The sequence below is a fragment of the Wasmannia auropunctata genome, unplaced genomic scaffold (assembly GCF_000956235.1).
Source record: "Wasmannia auropunctata unplaced genomic scaffold, wasmannia.A_1.0 LD336069.1, whole genome shotgun sequence".
NCBI lineage: Eukaryota > Metazoa > Arthropoda > Insecta > Hymenoptera > Formicidae > Wasmannia > Wasmannia auropunctata.
Window position 1 is genome coordinate 429,469 of NW_012026821.1, and position 18,384 is coordinate 447,852.

The window sequence follows — 18,384 nt, forward strand, 5'->3', positions numbered from 1 at the left end:
CTCTCTCTCTCTCTCTCTCTCTTTCTTTCTTTCTTTCTCTCTTCTCTCTTTGTTCCTCCCGCGCACATTCACGACGAGAAAGAAATCGAAACGAACGTTCTCCACGAAAGAACACCCTAGCTGCGTCTCGGTACATACCTGATCGCCCCGTTTATGGTGCCGCCATGATGGAACCAGCGTCTGGACGCTCCTGCACATTCCACCCGGGACATAAATTAGTGATATTTTATGAATTTTATATTGCGTGCTACGAGACAGGGATCTTCGGAGGACAAGACGTCGGCTTATTGTGAGGGAATACACTAACTCGTCGAGAGGACATAATTTTATTTTTTACTTGAACGACAAGCTAACGTTTAGCTACAATGTTGCGAAAATTCCGTCCTGCTATTTTAGATTGCGTAGCCACTATAATTGCCACTAGTATCCTCTTAAAGAAGCACTTGAAAGAAAATCCTTCAAAATATATGATGAAAAATACTTTACCGTGCAATTTTAAAATACAATATAAAGTGCATAAGAAAAGAAACAATGTTTTTTGCATAAACATAATAAATGCAGTTATTTTGACAGAATAAGAATTTATAGAAACATTCTGTATAAAAAGCATATAAATCAGTATAAGTTTGTACCAATGGGAATAAGTTTATAGTGTATTTTATATAAAGTTGCGAGAGGTAAAAAATTACATTTACTTCGGCCCACTTTTTAATTTGCGAGAATTTGATGACATTGATTAAGCAAGATTGGAGTGCGCGGAAAACGAGAGTATTTGTATATCGATCGATCGAAAAAGCACGATATAAATATTTCGGTAGTTGAACATCGAATTTACAACCCGATAAAGGTTTACGAGTCGCTCACGAGGGCACGCATTCACGAATCACTTGATGATTGCACCTACAACTGTAATATCGAGTGTCGAGAGCGTTTGAAGAGTACGAGAGAATCTTTTAACTGAGCGTTAGGTATTTTGATCGTCGCGGAGAAAGATTACATATAGTCAATTTATTAAAGCTCATATGTATCTGCGATTATAAACGGCGGATACACACTTCGGCTAATGTCACGTTATGAATGAACGATTATGAAATTGCGGTTTATCAATATAATGCAAAAAATACGTTCTCACTGTTTCGTATTATATTTGCAGCACATTAATTTAATTTTTACTGTAAATCGCGCGTCGTTTAGCATTGAAGAATGTATTATTTACGTTCTATTGATGCAAGTTAGACTGTTAAGTTCTTTGCATAATTTTTTAATTTTTTTATTCCTTCTTTTTTCATATTTTAAATGTTAGTATACATTATAAATTATATATTGTTACAAACTGTTTCGTTATTGGTTTAAATAAACAAGCTGTACAGATCTCACAACAAACATTGAATTAGCTAAAAAGAAAAGTATATCTATAAATGCAAATTACGAAAACTAGTGTGACAAATAAAAGGAAGAATCGACGTTCTTTTGTAGCAGTTTTGTTTCAACAGAATCTGTTGCGGGTACGTTACTGCTGAGAGGATTTTGTATAGATCGTATCAACGCGACAATTGGTAGCGTCCAAGATCGTGTTCAGATAAAATAAAAATCTTGGAGACGCCAGAAGAAACAGCTCCATTAGATGTTGCTTCGTTGTCATGAAAGAACCATCATCACATGAAAGTTTCTTAAAAAAATATCAAGATGTCAGCTGATGTTAAGTTTACGCTGTGATTTTAGTAATAGATTAATGTAATAAATATAAAAGAGAAAAACAAATATAATGTCATAGGAAAATAAAAGGAGCACATAAATTATGTCTCTTAATTCCTCTAAAAGATTTAATTTATATAACGAATCCAAAAAGTAAATCATAACATGTAGCGAAAATTAAATAAATTTAATTTTGCTGCAGTAGTAATTAGCGCCAGATCATTATTAGGATCAATTTAACAGTTTCAGAAATATAAAATATTAAGTTTTCTAAAATTTTAAAGAGAAATTGGGTGTGTGTGTGTAAAGATTATCTTAGATTTGAATAAAAATTGCTATTTGACTCTAAAAATTCGACATAATTTTCACAATGTAGAAAAAAAATTTACGATTGAAAGGGGATTTAAAGTGCCGTTCGTTAATTCAATCGACTATACGACTCAGACCAAACTTTGATAAACTTGCCGCGTATCTCTCTTTCTCTCTTTTTCTTGGGGAGACATTCTCTTACTTTGGCTCCATTCGCATTCCACGTCTGCGGACAAAAATGCATTTCTAGGCATACGCCTCGAACGAGTCGCTTGTTCCACTCTCCTTAAGTATTATCTAGTGTATCGTTGGTATTTTAATCTCTAAAGTGAAATGACTAAGATCTACGGGATTATGGAAAGACGATGATATCTAGCGTATCGTAATTGGTAGCCGAGATCGTGTTATGATAAAGCACAAACCTCTCGGGCGCCAGATAAAACAGCTCCATTACAGCCAGAGCATTCCTGCAACAAAGAGATGAATTCTGCAACGGAATGTTGATTCTAGGGTTGTTCCTTGGATCACTCATATCATTCATCGAAGAAAAAGAAACCATTATTTCAAGTTTTGAGAAGATATTCAAGCAGATATATACCATGATTTCTAAGCTAAGAATTTGAAAATACTTTTTCGACTATTGTGTATACGCGTATTAGTGCTCTTTGTGTGTCGTTTTTAAGCAGACACAGGATTTATTTTCTATCTAATCTCTCTTAAAACGGTATATCTCTATTTTTGAGTTATTTTCGAGAAGTTTAAAGTGGGAATCGTTTCGATGTCCGAAAGACTAAGAATTTAAAGCTACGTTTGTTTGTCTTGTCAGTAACGTAAAAACCTAATGTTAAAAACTTAAATAAAAAAAATATTAACTGTAAATTATTATAATTTATTAGACAAGAGGAAAAAATGTGCAATTCAATTTGTAAAATCTCGAAATTATACTACAAATAGACACAGTATAGCTAAATATTTAAACAGGATATTTGTGTTCGTATTTTGAAAGTTGCGTCACTTTTCTAGATATAAGGTAAACACTTTAATCTTATCAAAATGAAAAATCCTCGATTTCTCGAGGCAAGGATCGCGCAAGAAAGGGCGATATGGAAAAGAAAAGAAAAGGTCAGTTCCCTTATGGATATAAACTACCGGTATTACGATAAGTATCAACTTAGAGGTTCTTACCTGGCACGCTATTTCCGTTTTCCCTGCAGCCCCATACTGAGAGATGCACGCATGCTCCTGCTTTATGTTGAATACTTTTCCAAATGACGTGTAGAGCGATCACTCTTACGTCGTCAACTCCATTAGGGCAAAGGGCAGTGAGTACGTTATCTATCGAGTGTTTCCATTAAGCTATATGTCGTGAGTTATGCGATTTGCTATCTCATCGGGGCATGCACAGGACCGAATAGACTATGATCCATCGCGGATCTGCAATATTGGAACAGCTCATGTCGAAAAATCAGAGCTATAAATAAATATACAATAATAAATCTTATTTTTCCTTAATTACATGAAATTATTTACAATCTACTAACTGCGGAAAAATAACTGCGTATTTTATCGATATTTCTTTCGTAATCAGAAAACGAGTAGAATCGAAAAAGTTAGATCTGTACGCAATGCGCTCTTAATTGACGATGAATAATAATTATTGAAATCTACAGCTTTTATATTTTATGCGCGATACAATGAGTATAATTGCAAAGAACAAAGAACAAAGAATTTACCGCTACATACGGTTGATTAATGCGAGAGGCGATAGTGCGAGCAAGATTAGTCTTTCGTTGTAATGTCTCGAGTGCAGTCTCTCTTTTCGACACGCGTATATTTCAATAGAACTCGTCTACGATAATGATGGAACCGCTTCTTGAATCTCTAATCGTACAGTTAATACGTGACAAAATATTTCTAAGCAATTTAATCTGACATCATATGAAAATTGTACATTTGTTATTTTACGATATTACATAGAAGTACATGATGCTACATTCAACTTTGATGCATTTTTTATTAGAAAGCGAGCGATAAGATGTGTTTAAGATGTGTTTAACGTATTGGTATCAAGTTAAATTAAAAATATTAGCAGAAAAAATTAATTATATTATTAACAGAAATCTTATTTCTATTTATGTCCCTACATTTTCTTTTCCAATAACAAGAAATAAAAAGTAAAACCATAAAAATATAATCAATAAGTTATTATTGAATATAGTTATTTTCAGGAATTTTAACTTTTTTATACTTACGTTGAATCGTTACGGGAAATCTAATTGGGATAAATCAAAAACTTGCAATACAATTATAGTTGATTGTCTAATTTTAGCAATTTATGATACATGAAAGAATATTACGTACATATGGGAAATTTAACTATTATTCCGAAATCGACATCTGTATTATAAAATGGGTAATACCTGTCTGACTATGAACGCATTTTCAGTTTACGAATGCATATTAGAAATTATAATCGGAATTTGTAATTCATAATATAAGAAATACATATATTGTATTTTTAATAAGTATAATACATCACGAGATATGCGCAATCGCTTATGCTTTTTACATAGCAAAACAATTACGCATTATATTTAACATATGTAGAAAAAGGTATTTTTATTTTTCATTAAAATATATACTTCACATCTTATAATTTCTTAATTAAGTTAAATGTTTGCCGAATATCTTTAAGAAATCTTTTTATATACGTATTTTCCGAAAAGTAGAATTAATTTTCTAGCAAATTATATTATTATCTTACTATCATTGTAGAATTTTCTCATAAATGTATTCTATAATTGGCCAATTTTTTCTTTGAATTCGTGACAATTAAAAAAAAATTCGCGAATAATTACACTTGCGGCAAAGTCAAGATACGGAACAAAAAATGCTAGTTGCGTGTTGGTAGTTAAGCAACGAAGCTACCAAGGATCGCGGCGTTCCGTGAAGTCCGCGCGCACGTTTATCTGCGAACAGGCGGCTGATTTATTATAAGTAACGATGATAAACGCGAGTAATCGCGTCCTAATCGACCAGCAATTAACCTCACGTTTCCAATTAACGAAGTAAGCCACGATCGTATTTCTCTCGTTGAGACCTCTGAATAACGACGAGGCTGATTAGTCAGTAATCTCTAATTTGTGTTCTCCAAGTTATATTATTATTATCGTTATTATTATCAATATCGAATCTTAATATCGTTTGATACATTGCTACATCGACATTAATAGACAAAAAGTTAATTATTTTTAACTAAAATGACAAATAATGAAATTGTTTCAAAGATAATAACGTAATTATTTGTGTTATTCAGGTTTACGTTATATAATCAAATAAAAGTTTTGATAACGCAATTGTATAGTTTTAAATAGCGCGTGCATTATATATATTTTTAAATGCAATCTTTTGATTTTTAGTGATACGTGAATTAATAATTCGTAGAAATTTCAAACTATTCGTGATTCTAAAGAATTATTTGGCTACAATCTGTACTAGAATAAAGTGTACCTCATTAATAACAAAAGTTACATCGGATTATGGCTTCGATCGAAGCATACACACTTATATGAAATAACTCGCGTGAAAAAAGCTCGCGGAGCGAGTGAGCCAAGAAACCTCAGACGGTGTACCGAGGTAGTCCATAAGTCAGACTCAAGGCGGTACGGATACCCAAAGATATCCATGAGGAACGATCCGGCGCGCCTTCTTATCCACGTCCGATCTGGTCGGACATTATAGGCGCGACAAGGTGGAAAGGAGACGCTAACGCAGATCGTCGACGAAAGAGAAAGAAAGAGAGAGAGAGGGAAGGAGACAAAGAACGCCAAAGCGGGGAAGAAAACGCAGACAGAGGCGAAAAGGAAGAGAGGAAAGGAAGGGCAGGTGAAAAAAGATTTTATGAAAGTCCCGATCCCGGTGGATGTGTGGTCGCCGCCTCCTGGAACACGAGGTCCCGGTTGCCTCATGTGGGCGTTATTCGCTCCGCCTCTGAAAGTTACAACGATCGGATCAGAAGAACCGCCTAGTCCGGTCACTAACGATCCAACAGTCCCTCCCCAGCTATGCCTGTCCTCATGTATTCCTCACCCCTCACTTTCCAAGCTCCCATCCCTTCCTGGTGGAGACCAAGAGACTCTACTCGACGGCGTAGCTGTTACCTCCCGCACCGCGGCTTCTCCTCATCCTGCGTCACCAACGGGAGAGGTGACTGTCCAGGACAGTTTCAGAGACGCAGTCACCGGCTGCACCACGTCTTGGAGGAAGTGTCCTGTGTTACTTCATATATATACAAACAACGACGCGAGTGCGGTCGATTAGAACGCGATAAATATTGCTAATCATCCGGGATCCCTAAAAATTAAAGGAATTAGCTAACGGAATTAGATAACAGACCGACTTGATTTGAAACCGAATTGAATCAGATCATCATCGTTCTTATTGAACTTTATCCTGAAAATTACGACTACTGTCGAATTAGGGATGAATGGAAGTGACAATATGCCTTAATATTGTGAAAAAGGTGTAATTTCGAAGCTAGTTTTGTGATGAGCGTGCTGATAGACGGTAAAGGATATTCTTTAGAGTTGACAGAACACTCGAATGAAACGATACATAGACATTTTGAAAATTACAAAAAAGACATGGATATCTAAAATGCACTATACTAATTGTTAAAAAATAACTATCAATATAATACAGTGACTATTTGTGCAACTAATGTTTCAATAGAACTGGATTACTGCCTTGAAGATAAAAATGAAAGCAATTTTATACATTCTATAAAACTGTTTGAATCTTTGAACAAAAGTGATTTAAAAATAAAGATTTTCATTACTTTCAATCATACGTCATATTTTCGCAAAAAGAAATTCACATAAAGTCACATCTCAAAGTTTTCGATTATTATTCAAAGACGAATTTGTAGCTTACAGAGATTTATTGGAGTTTTTATGTAGAATGACATAAAAACCCCGTTACCCAGAAGTACGAGGATCTTTCTGAGAAGAAATTTTTCTGCAGCTTGTAACGATCTCGGAATTTGGCAGGTAGAGAACAGTACATGGTGACTCAGTGCGTGTCGTCGCGACAGCGACCTTCCTCGGAGTCTGGCGCCTTTTCTTCATCGACTCATTGTCAGAGACAAGTTGAAGTAAATAGTGCGTAATTATTAGAAAGTTGATATTGATTGAAACAATTGATAATCTGATAAAGTATTTCTTCTGAGTTTAATAATTAATGTCGTTGACAAATATCTTTCTCTACAACTAATTATTTAATTGACACAAGAGAAAATAGTGAGAAGTGACACGTTGCCATGCGCAATTATTAATTAGACACAGAGTGTTGAAAAGAAAACTATCGAGAGAATTATATGTTTCTGCTACGAAGACTTCTTGACCGTATAAAATTCCGGCAGGACGAGGATGTCAATCACTAACTGATAACATGTGAGTACGAATGTTCTATCAATTACGATAGCGAAATTTTTTTACAAGTGTTACGAATTTTATTATTTTGTTAAAACTTTTCATCCTGCTAATGCTGAAATTAAGACAAAATATTTTTGGTATCGCAAAAGATACGTTGCTATAATCGATATGTAAAATATATAAACAATATATGTATCGCCGGATCTATTTGCTGCAACGTAAAATTAATTTGCTACAGCCTATGGTTATGTTTTCATCTAGGACAAAGTTTCAAATAACGAGTCGGGCAATCGCGAACATAAATTTGATTACACACCCGAGCGAAAATAATAAGCACAATTCAAAACAAAAATAGTGATTTCAACAAGTCGCGTTCAATTCTATTGCGATTGCTGTATTTGAGAAAGTAGACCGATAAGGATGACCATCGCGCAGAGCGTTATGCTTATCAGGATGCACATTGCATCGCGATCATAGTATATTTATTATATGGATATGCAGCCTTATCAAGCGTTTCCGCATATTGACATTAATTAGTGACGATAACGATAGCGATAGCTCATGTTCACGGAAATGCACAATCTTCGTTTGCGCGTTTGTAAATTTTCGTCAAGCGCAATACTTGGATCACTATTGAATGTAGATTGACATAATAATAATTGCGAGATATCAATTAAAAAAAAAGAAAAATAACATGTATTCGATTTTCTTTCTAGATATAATTTATATTGTATCAGCACTAAATTATCAGTATTTCAAAATTTTCTGTTTGCTTCTTAATGTTTTCAATAAAAACGCAACGTTACAATTTTTGCGGCATGAATGAATGTTTTTGATATGCGGATATAGTAGAATACCGATATCCCAATAATTTATATATATATATATATATATTATTTATATATATATCACTAACAACTTCCAGACTTTATCTGAAAGGGCTATTGTAATATTGCTCAGTGTCGCAATTCTCATTGCGCGGTTGAAAAAAATCGCTGTTTATACATGACGAATGTTGTGGTTCGCGTGATGAAACATCCGTGATATAAAGACGACGGTGATTAACAGCGTATCGGCAGCATCGAACAGCCCTTGTAACTGTAAGAGCTATTCGATGTTAACTGCCCCGACCGATATCAATTAATTTCGTTCATTACTGTTAATTATTCGGGGGGAATGCAAAGAAGATAGGATAATATAATATTTAATTTGATATGTAGATGCCAATAATTGACTTTATAAGACTAGTATTTTTTACTTATCTCCCGACTAATAAAATCTGTAACTTAAAAGAAAAATTAGTTTGTATAGGATATATTTTCATATACAGCGCGTGCAAATTTTATTTTATTTTATTTCATTGTATTTTAAGAGTGAAAATTTAAGTGTACTGAGATATATAAATAATATAAATAAAAAATTGTATAAATTAATATATAAATTGATATAATCTTTACATTAATAAAACTATGATGTTTTCTAACAATAAATTTCGTCACGTTATGTATTTAAAAAAAATAAGTAAAAATTCAAACTCTTCTAAAAGATAAATACATCGAGTTAAACAATTTTCGAAACATTTTCAATGTTAAACTGCGAGTTACCAATCGCAAAAAAAAAATGAAAAAATGACGTAAATAAAAAATTTATCATTGCCAATAATCGCATTGTAGTTTCCTCATGTGTTCTATGCGAGGAAATAGTTTGATACATTCTTCGGAGAAGCACGACTGCTGTTGATAAGTCGCGAATTACTCCACGTGCCTATCGTATTATCAGTTAACGGTTATTACGATCGAGAATATGAAATATTTTACTGCATAGCATGACATTACCGCCGCATCTGGTGTAAGCGATAGTCACGAGCTACCGTCATAGTTTATTATCTAGTCCCCTTTTGTTATCTGAAACAAAATTGGAAATACCTTTACACGATCTTTCCATACTTCAATTCTTAACATGTTGCATAGGACAAAGAATTAGAAATACACTTAAAATAAAATGTACATAATAGTGCATAATGAACTGTTATTTAAAAGATTAATATTCCTTATAGTATCTGCAATAAAAATTGACTTTTTGATTTTCGCGTTTGTACGATTAACTTTCAGTTAGCATTAAATTAAAATGAGCATAATAATATAATTATATGTTTGATAAATTTATTTTTATGAATCTCACATATTTAAACAGATCTACACAGTTGTGGAATTCTAGATAAAGAAGGTTATAAATATCGAATTATCTATCAAGACACCGTGCCAGACATCGTCAATGATCCAGCATCTGTTGCACGAGATATTCTCCAGGATCGCCATTGCGCTGTCTGATCTCGTTACCTGAACATTTTTCACTTCTTTTTTTATCAACTCTTAACCTTCGACTTCGTATTAAAAGCTCTTTATTTTACATGGCAATCGTTCTTTGAAGCTTACTTCAGCCGAACCTCTGTGAAATTCTCTTGAATATAGATTTTTGATCATCTAACAATAAGTGGCCATATCACAGTTTAAATAAAACGAAAAGATTTTGTCTTCTTTTGTATATCTTCTAATATATATGTTGTTTAAATAAATAATCTTTGATGAAGTTATACACAACTTTTAGAATTTCGATATAATTAATATTATTACAGCTGTTGTACATATTTAAAATCTATACATTTAAACTGTATAATATTTAAAAAAGTTCTGAAATTAATTTTTCGGTCAAAAGACCAGAGACCAGAAAGCGGGATTATCAATTATGCTTTAAAGATTTATTGCGCGATTAATTAATAACGTGCAAATTTTGAATTTAAGCTGACGAAGAAGTAAATATTAACAAATAACTTTGTTAAATAAGTAGGTGCAAAAATATCTATTTCGGTCGTCGAGCTAGTAAGCTTCATAAAAATTACGTACATTTTGAGATAGATAATTAGTCGGCTATTGTTGCCGGTTAATATACGCATGTGCAGTATCGCGGTGCGGGAAATAGCTGTTTAGATAAAACTCGTAGTGGAAGAATGGCGGTGCCGGCATATTTCGATGTACCGCGATACGTATTCATGAAGTTATCATTGACTTCTTAACATCGCCCCATTTGTGTGTTATGGCGCGCTATGTTCCATTGAAATAAACGCGATAGGATCATTGCACTTTACAATGTGTTTTATTATAACAAAATTCATCAATCGTATTTCGGGATAAGCACGTTGATTTCTATAGAGTATAATATTTAGTAATTTCGTTGTAATTAAATATTTTATATTTTTAAATAAATTCTTTTCAGAATATATTTTCTAATCATAAAATATTATTAATTAGAAATGGATGACTGATATAAAATAATTGACAATGCGGATAAGTATTTTAAGGATTCAACTAGTAATTAAACTTGGGTTCCACCGTAGTAATATTTGTGCCAAATCTATATTTTTTTGTTTAAGTAAAACAAAACAAAAACTTTAAATTCACGATGTCTGGTAAATTTTTCCGAGACAAGAGGGTGCCCACGTGGACATACGTACAACTATCAGTCGCTCGTAAAGCAGGACCGCGTAGGCTTCTCACCACGGAACAATGCCTGTCGCTACATCACGATACGTTCGTACACCACTCGTTTTCGGTATCGGGCTTGTCTTTTATCGCGAAGCTACGCTCGTACGGCTTGCTAACGCTCGACAAGTGTCGTGACATGCGGGTGGAACTCCACTTTTCACTCTTTCTCCACTACGTATAATAGTGGTTTCATTCCAACGATAATAAATAATTAAATGTGTTAACATTTATCAGAAACAAGGTTCATATTGACGTACTTGTGAATTAGTGCAAATGCTATAGTTACATAATATACATATAGATGTGTACATGATATTTTATCTTATTTTTTGTTAATGTAAATTAGAGTGGGTTTTATCAGCGAAATATTATTAGTCATTTAGTACTGATAAAATGGCGATGTGTGAGAACCATATACGTGAGTAATATACTGTGAATTTCTTTATCAATAATATCACAATAATACGAAATACAACAAAATATAAAATCGACAATCATCACCATTTCCAATTATTAACTTTCCCCAATTATTAAATTCATTTCCAATTATTAAAACTTTGTTTTTTTAAAGGTCAATAAGAAAGCAATAAAATTTAATTTATCTTTACTAATGTCTAACAAATTTGCTGATTTATAGAGTAACTTAACGATCGACGTCGCGAACATGCGAATAACATGTCTGGCAGGAATTATGCGTTGTGATTTAGCTTGCAAATGGCGTCATTTGAAAATTACTTGGTCGAGTTTGCTACGCAAGACCAGAGCATACTACTATACGATAGGCCACTTTACGATAGGTTATCGCTCTACCGGGTGCTCTTTGGCGATTACTTCACATCCGCCTGGAACAGTCGTCCCTAATCTTTCTAGCGATGAGACCGGCCACCTTCCGCCTGCATTTCACTTTTATTCTAGGTAACTTAAAGTGCTCGCACGACATCATAGGCAATGGCTCGTAAAGCATGCTTTTAAATTATTAATTTTGAAATACTACAGAAATAATTTGACATACGTACATACAATATTTACAATACATAGACTATCTCTTAATTCTTTAATTATTAAATATGTTATTGTGAGATCGAATGCAGTTGGAAGGAGATGTAAAAAACTAAACATTCTTCGTTTTCTAGTAAATTCTTTACAGTAAAGCACTCCAAAACAAGTGCTAGTTTTTTTTCACAGAAGGAAGGAAACCACACACCGAAATCTGAAGTGGTATCAGATCCTTTACACATCTTCGAGGATGCACACATTCGTGATTGCCCATCTGTATATATACAGTGACGTGTGTATGCACACGATCATGTAGGTAGATACAGGATGGCACAACTATATGAAAGGGATCGTTGACTTTTTAGGCCTAATTAGTTGTCGCCCGGCATCTCATCTCGTTCCCAACAGAAAACCTAGCTTGAAGATGACACAGTCGTGATTCGACCGTCGAGCACTTTGATCTCTTTTCTCTTTCTTTTCTTACAACTGGCGTACATGCATATTGCATCGCCCGTAACATTTTCATTTGATACATCGATAGCATGATTACGTTATCATATTTAGTTGAATTTTCTGTTCGAACAAAAGTAATGTATTATAAAAAACAAAATATAAAAAAGTACACACGCACGTGTGTGTGTGTGTGTGTGTGTGTGTACTTGTGATCTCAATGTAAAAATGTGCTCTTTCAATATAAAATACAAAATATGAAATATAAAATTAGTTTTTCCCAGTAGAATCGACGTTCAATAAAGCTTTGCGCTATGAACTATTCGCTGTCATTCTGTGGAAGAGCAACAACCATAACGACGACGATCGCGCAATCGCGTAACCTTTAGGATAATCATACGCATCCACACACTCACATTTATCCTCGACGGCGAGGCACTTGGCGTCGCTGCAAATCCATAAACCACTTAGATACTCGACAGCAAGTACTTTCAATGCTCCCTTACCCACGTGCTGCGAGCCTTAAATAAGCGCCATTGCCTTCATGCGTCGCTACACCGGGTCGCCTTAGCACGGCAGAAGTGCTCGTTGCCCGCGCGTGTTCGTAAAACCAACGTGTTGCATTACGGCACGCTATGCAACTTTATATACGGATAAGTGTACTGAATTTAAGCACGTCTCGCATATCGAAAAAAAGATAGAGGCATCTTTTGGATCCTCTAGGATTTTGGAATAATAACGGTATTCCCCTCCTCCCATAACTCGTAGCTAAAAACAAAAAAGAAATTGCAGGAAATCAATGGTAATTTCCATTCAATTACTTATTAATTTGTTTAAGATATGTATTTCAACGTTTATGATATTTATACGTACAGAAGAGCTGAATGATGATTAGACTTCAAGTTATTTCTATGTTTTATACCAAACTGCGTGATGTTATTGACGATTACAAATTTGAAATTATAATATCAAAATAATTTAATAGTCGATTCTAATTGTAAGTATTCCTAAAAAATACTTTGTCGTTTATAATGGCCGAGAGTCGTTCTTCGACTCATTGTCAGTCTTCGCGCGCAAGATCCGATCCTGTGAAATCGAATCCGCTTTCTGTCACATGTCGAACTGCATTCCGAAAGATTCGACACGCTACGCAAGAAATAAGCGCAGGCCGAAATTCACCGCCGGCATATTCGCGTGGCTATTGCGAAAAAATCAAAATTTAAGTGACATCCATGCGGGTATCGGGTAAAGGATCTCAAAGTGTACTGCTCGTCCTTAATCTTCAAACGCGAATTTCGAGCGTACCGGGATGGCCGAGAGGAGAATATATAAAACCGTTATGAACGCGGGATACCACGTCACCTCTGTTCCTCCGAATTTAGGTAGGCGTGTTGAGTCGATTCGATATCATTATATAAGACCGAGAGGCGCAAATTTCGGAGATTTTTCGGTGAAAGTGCCCGCTTTTTCATTTTCGTGTATAAGCTATTTAGAGCACACACAAAATAAAAATCACACATATTAAATTAAAATTACGATTAAAGAATTCCAACTATTAATAAATTAAATATAGAATCAGGAACTTGTTAATATTATCCACAATAAATGTTTATCCAAATAAGCATCATGTGTTTTAATAATGAATTTAATTAAATGTTACGCAGTTGCCGACAAATCAGGGAGAGAGTGAAGAACGTACATACAACAAATTAAGCATGTCTTAATTTCTGTAAAGTATCAAAATAAATACATTTTTCCGTAACCGCGGTAATTTTGCCTGTCAACACATTATTGCCTTTCACTAATAAAAGTCATTTATATATTATATTATAAGCTGATTTTTACATTACAAGTGAATAAAAAAACATAGTGGAATCGAAAAGAAAAATTATTTAAATTATTAAGCGATGGAGAAGAAAATTTTATTTATTTATTTTACTTTAGTTACATGTATTAACGTGAAATTCATATCAGTATGTGGTATAGTATATCCGGTGATTACGCGAGTCATATCTTCGATGTCTCGAGTCATTATTATTGTTGTTTTCCGTTAATTTTATCACGCAATAGATGCATGTCCACATTTCGATCATTTTATTTCAACAATAAACTTCAATTGTGTAAAATTAAATATTAATCGGGTTATGAAATAAAATATCAAAAATATCCGCAATCTAGAGGGCCAAAAGTGGAACAATGAACTCGCGAGACCAGTTCTCGATGCACGGTTTGATGCGATTCGTAATACCATTCGTAATACACCAGTGTACACGTGAATAAACCTACACAAATTTGTTTTTATTGCGGAATTGAAAGTAAAACTCAGAATATCTCGAGAATTGCACGGTTGTTGCATGAGAGTCGAACGATTGTTTTCCAATGTTCAAAATAATAAATAATTAAAGTAAAATTATTATCACCAATCTGCGCGCGCGAAAATATGAAGCACTTTATACCTTCGTATTTCTCTATAATCGCCGAAACTCTTTTCGCATCAGAAATGCTAAAATTCTTTGGAGAAGAACAGAGTTTTATCAATTATATTAAATCTTAAAAAGAGGTGCTAACTCTACAGATATTGAAACTGCACCACACCCATGCGCACAGAAACATGGACAATCACATCCACATCGTGGCTTCGCCCACGTTGGTTGGTCGCCCTAGATACAATCTGGATTATATTGCCCGGTTTTCTTGAGGCCACGAAGAAGGGGGGCCGCGAGTTGCATTTTTTTCTCGCTCACGCAAGAAGCAATCCGGTAGCGGAAGAAATTATCACGAGATCAGGTCCGCGAGCATCGTCGGTATCCCGATCTACCTCGATCTGCGATCGCTTGCTCCCGAAACTCGAGAATGGCGAATAAAGTCGCGGATCAGTGTGAAGATACGCATGCGAGATAGGAATTCAAGTTCACTACGCGCTCGCATCGTGTTACGCGCGAAAGTGAGACCGCGAGGCGATTTAAACGCCGATTCCGACGGTCACGTAGCGACATAGGGAAGTATCGAGTAAATTGAGGATAACCAGATTATTGGCTCAGCTGATGAAGAAACAAGAGCTTATGTCATATTGACATTTATACTTAACATTTTGTGTAAAAAAAGTTTATCGTATAGCAATAATAAGATAATTAAAGTAATAGATATTATGATATATAACAGAAAGAATTAATTTTCACGCAATGGGTATATATGACGATCATAAATGGATTGTGAAAAGGAGATTGATTCACTTTCGACACGGTGCCGTTTACCAGGCATCGCATTCATATTTACGGGAGATCATAAAATGACCATTAATGATTTTATGAATCGATAAGAATCGCGATGACTTTCTGCAATAATAATATTGCTACGCTGTCTGACCGGCACGATCGATAAGATCAATAATGATCGTCTCGCGCATTTATAAGATCGCACACACTTACACGCGATAACCAACATAATTTGTTACGAATAAAATTCGCGCTATTCTAATTTAAATCAATAAACGCATAAAATGTTCATCAATAAAAAATAATCGAAAAAATTTGTAGATGTTTATTAAAATACCTGCACAGCTTCTTGCGGTGCTGTAACTAAAATAAGATAATAAAAGTTAGTGATTATGTTACTAATAAAATAATAGACCTGTAACAATTAAACAAACAATGTATAAAATGTTTTTTCCTTTTTTTACTCAAATATTTTTTCTTCTAATGAAATAATTATTATACTTTCGAAGAAACAATAATTGGAATAAATTGGAAGATTGGCGCGTTAAAAACCGGTATTGTGGCAAATGGGTTTGCACTTGTTATTTAATAAATAGAATAAAACTATAAATGAAAAGATCGAAGTGCAGACTGTCGACGAAAGGATTAAGCGCACACCTGCACTCGGGACGGAGTGGACGATCCTTCGTTCATACTATCCGAAGCGAAGTCGCGTCGTCGATCCTTCTCGGTTTGTCGGTCGATCTCGCTCCTTCAACTTCGAGTCGAGCCCAATCGGGCCCACGACGTCTCATTAGCCGACGATGTAATTTTCAGGGAGCTGTCCGTTAATCCTCTCTTCTCCTTTTTTCACGCGATCGCCCCTCGCCCTCTCGCTCACGCCGCCGCGTACCCTCTTCGTCTTCATCCGGCTGTTCTCTTTGATCCGGTCCGAGGGACGCTTTCCGGGATCTTGTCCACTGTCCTCAACATCCGACATCGCCGCCTTGAAGGCGCTCGAAAGCGCCGACAAACTGGTTTCGCCCTGTACGTACCGTATTAGCGACATAAAATTCGTGAGAGCCTCGAATCGGCTGAATGCAGGATCAGTCAATGAATATTACTCGAAAAAAAGAGCTCATAGAGTAGTATAAAGTCTATTATCATTATTTATATAAATTTTCGAATCGTTTGTAAATTTATATACTTCGATTCTAACGATAAATAACCGATTATTTAAAAAAAAAAATCCACGAATTTTTCAGTTTCAGAAAAGATTTTTACTTTTATTAAGTGTAATATTAGATACGTTAACTTTTTGAATCAGAAATTAAAGATTTGAAAAGGGTATTCATCAGATAGGTGTTAGTTAGAGAAGAGATACATTTGAACGTGGAGACAAGTTTAAACAATCGATCACAATTTGCAACAAAAAGTTTCGAATATTTTTGTATTTAAATGTCCAACGCGCAGGCAAAGTATACATAGAAAAAAATCGGCGTGCGGTCACGCTCGTTCGCAGGAGCTGGTTTCCGAAGAGACTATCGACGAAGTTCTCGCCCTCTCGCCTCCTTTCTTTTTTCTCCGTTTCTCGCGCCTTGCCCGGATAAATTGAAACGAGCTCGGAGTCGCACTGGCATTAATTTAACGCGCCTTCGCTGGGCAATGACCGGCGGACGTTCTCTAAACGCTCAAAGCTTGGCCGCACCCATCTCCTCCGATGCCGCGCGCTCACCGGGCGCCGCGCCGCGCTGGTGACACCCGGTATGCCTAAGGACAAGCTTATTTCTCTCTGTAAGTGATTATACGTAACTTGCGAGACACGTGAGTTGTAGTTACACGCGTGTGTACGCTCGTAACGACGAGAGTTACGAGCAGAACGGAACGGTGCGAAAGCTCATCTGCCGAGCTATTGAGATTTGATATTTACCGAAAATTGCCTGGCCGCCGCCGCTGGTTTTGCTTTCAAATATTCTCCAACGAGTCGGTTTCGCACACAAATTGAAATATTTCCACCACATTAATTAGAAATTATTGATTTTTACTGATTAAGATATAGTGTTTGACTCTATTACATTTAAGATTTTAATATAACGATAAAACATCCGCATAAATGCTTTATTCAAATTATTACTTGACATAGCAAATTGAATGTGAAATATAAATAAATGAATGAATATGGAGAAACTGATTATAAATTTTTGATATAATTAAAAAAATATTTTTCTCTTCTCTGTATAGTTCTATAATAAGGGCTTCCTGTCTCCTTTTTCTTATTACATTGATAACTATCACAGCTCTACAATGGACTAATTTCTACATGTAAGATATATCCGTGTAATGATTTCCTGTCACTCGTCTACAGCTAAGTAGTGTTTTAATATTTATTTGGGACTATATACATAATGTGCACTAATCGTACATCTCAATGAAATATGAACATACGATAACATACACTCAGTTTTTTCATAATTACGAGCGTCTACTTGAAGCGAAAAGTTCCAGGATGTATACTTATATTTATCTCTTTTCCATGTCTTGCTCTCTCGTAGTTACATTAGTTATAGATCTATGATCGTTATTTAAGGAGAGGACTCATCTCTAAACGATCCCACAAACGGCCCGTCGCGTTATAACTGTCGACGTATGTCCTGCCAACTGTCCACTAGCAGCGCAGGAAGATACTTTAATGTTTTGCCTTGTTTTTCCTTTAGATATATAATAAACATATGTCATTTTTAGAAGCTCTCTAATGTCAATTATACA

General features: G+C 35.0%; 1 protein-coding gene across 2 annotated transcripts in view; it reads left to right on the plus strand.

Moving 5' to 3' along the window:
- Positions 1–6,224: 6,224 nt before the first annotated feature.
- The window catches only part of LOC105449998 (GATA-binding factor A-like), a 45,806-nt gene continuing 33,646 nt past the window's right edge, over positions 6,225–18,384 (plus strand). For both annotated transcript variants that reach the window (XM_011689532.1, XM_011689533.1), the window contains exon 1: positions 6,225–7,454. The gene's annotated coding sequence lies outside the window, so the exon portion shown is untranslated. The remainder of the gene's footprint in view (positions 7,455–18,384) is intronic.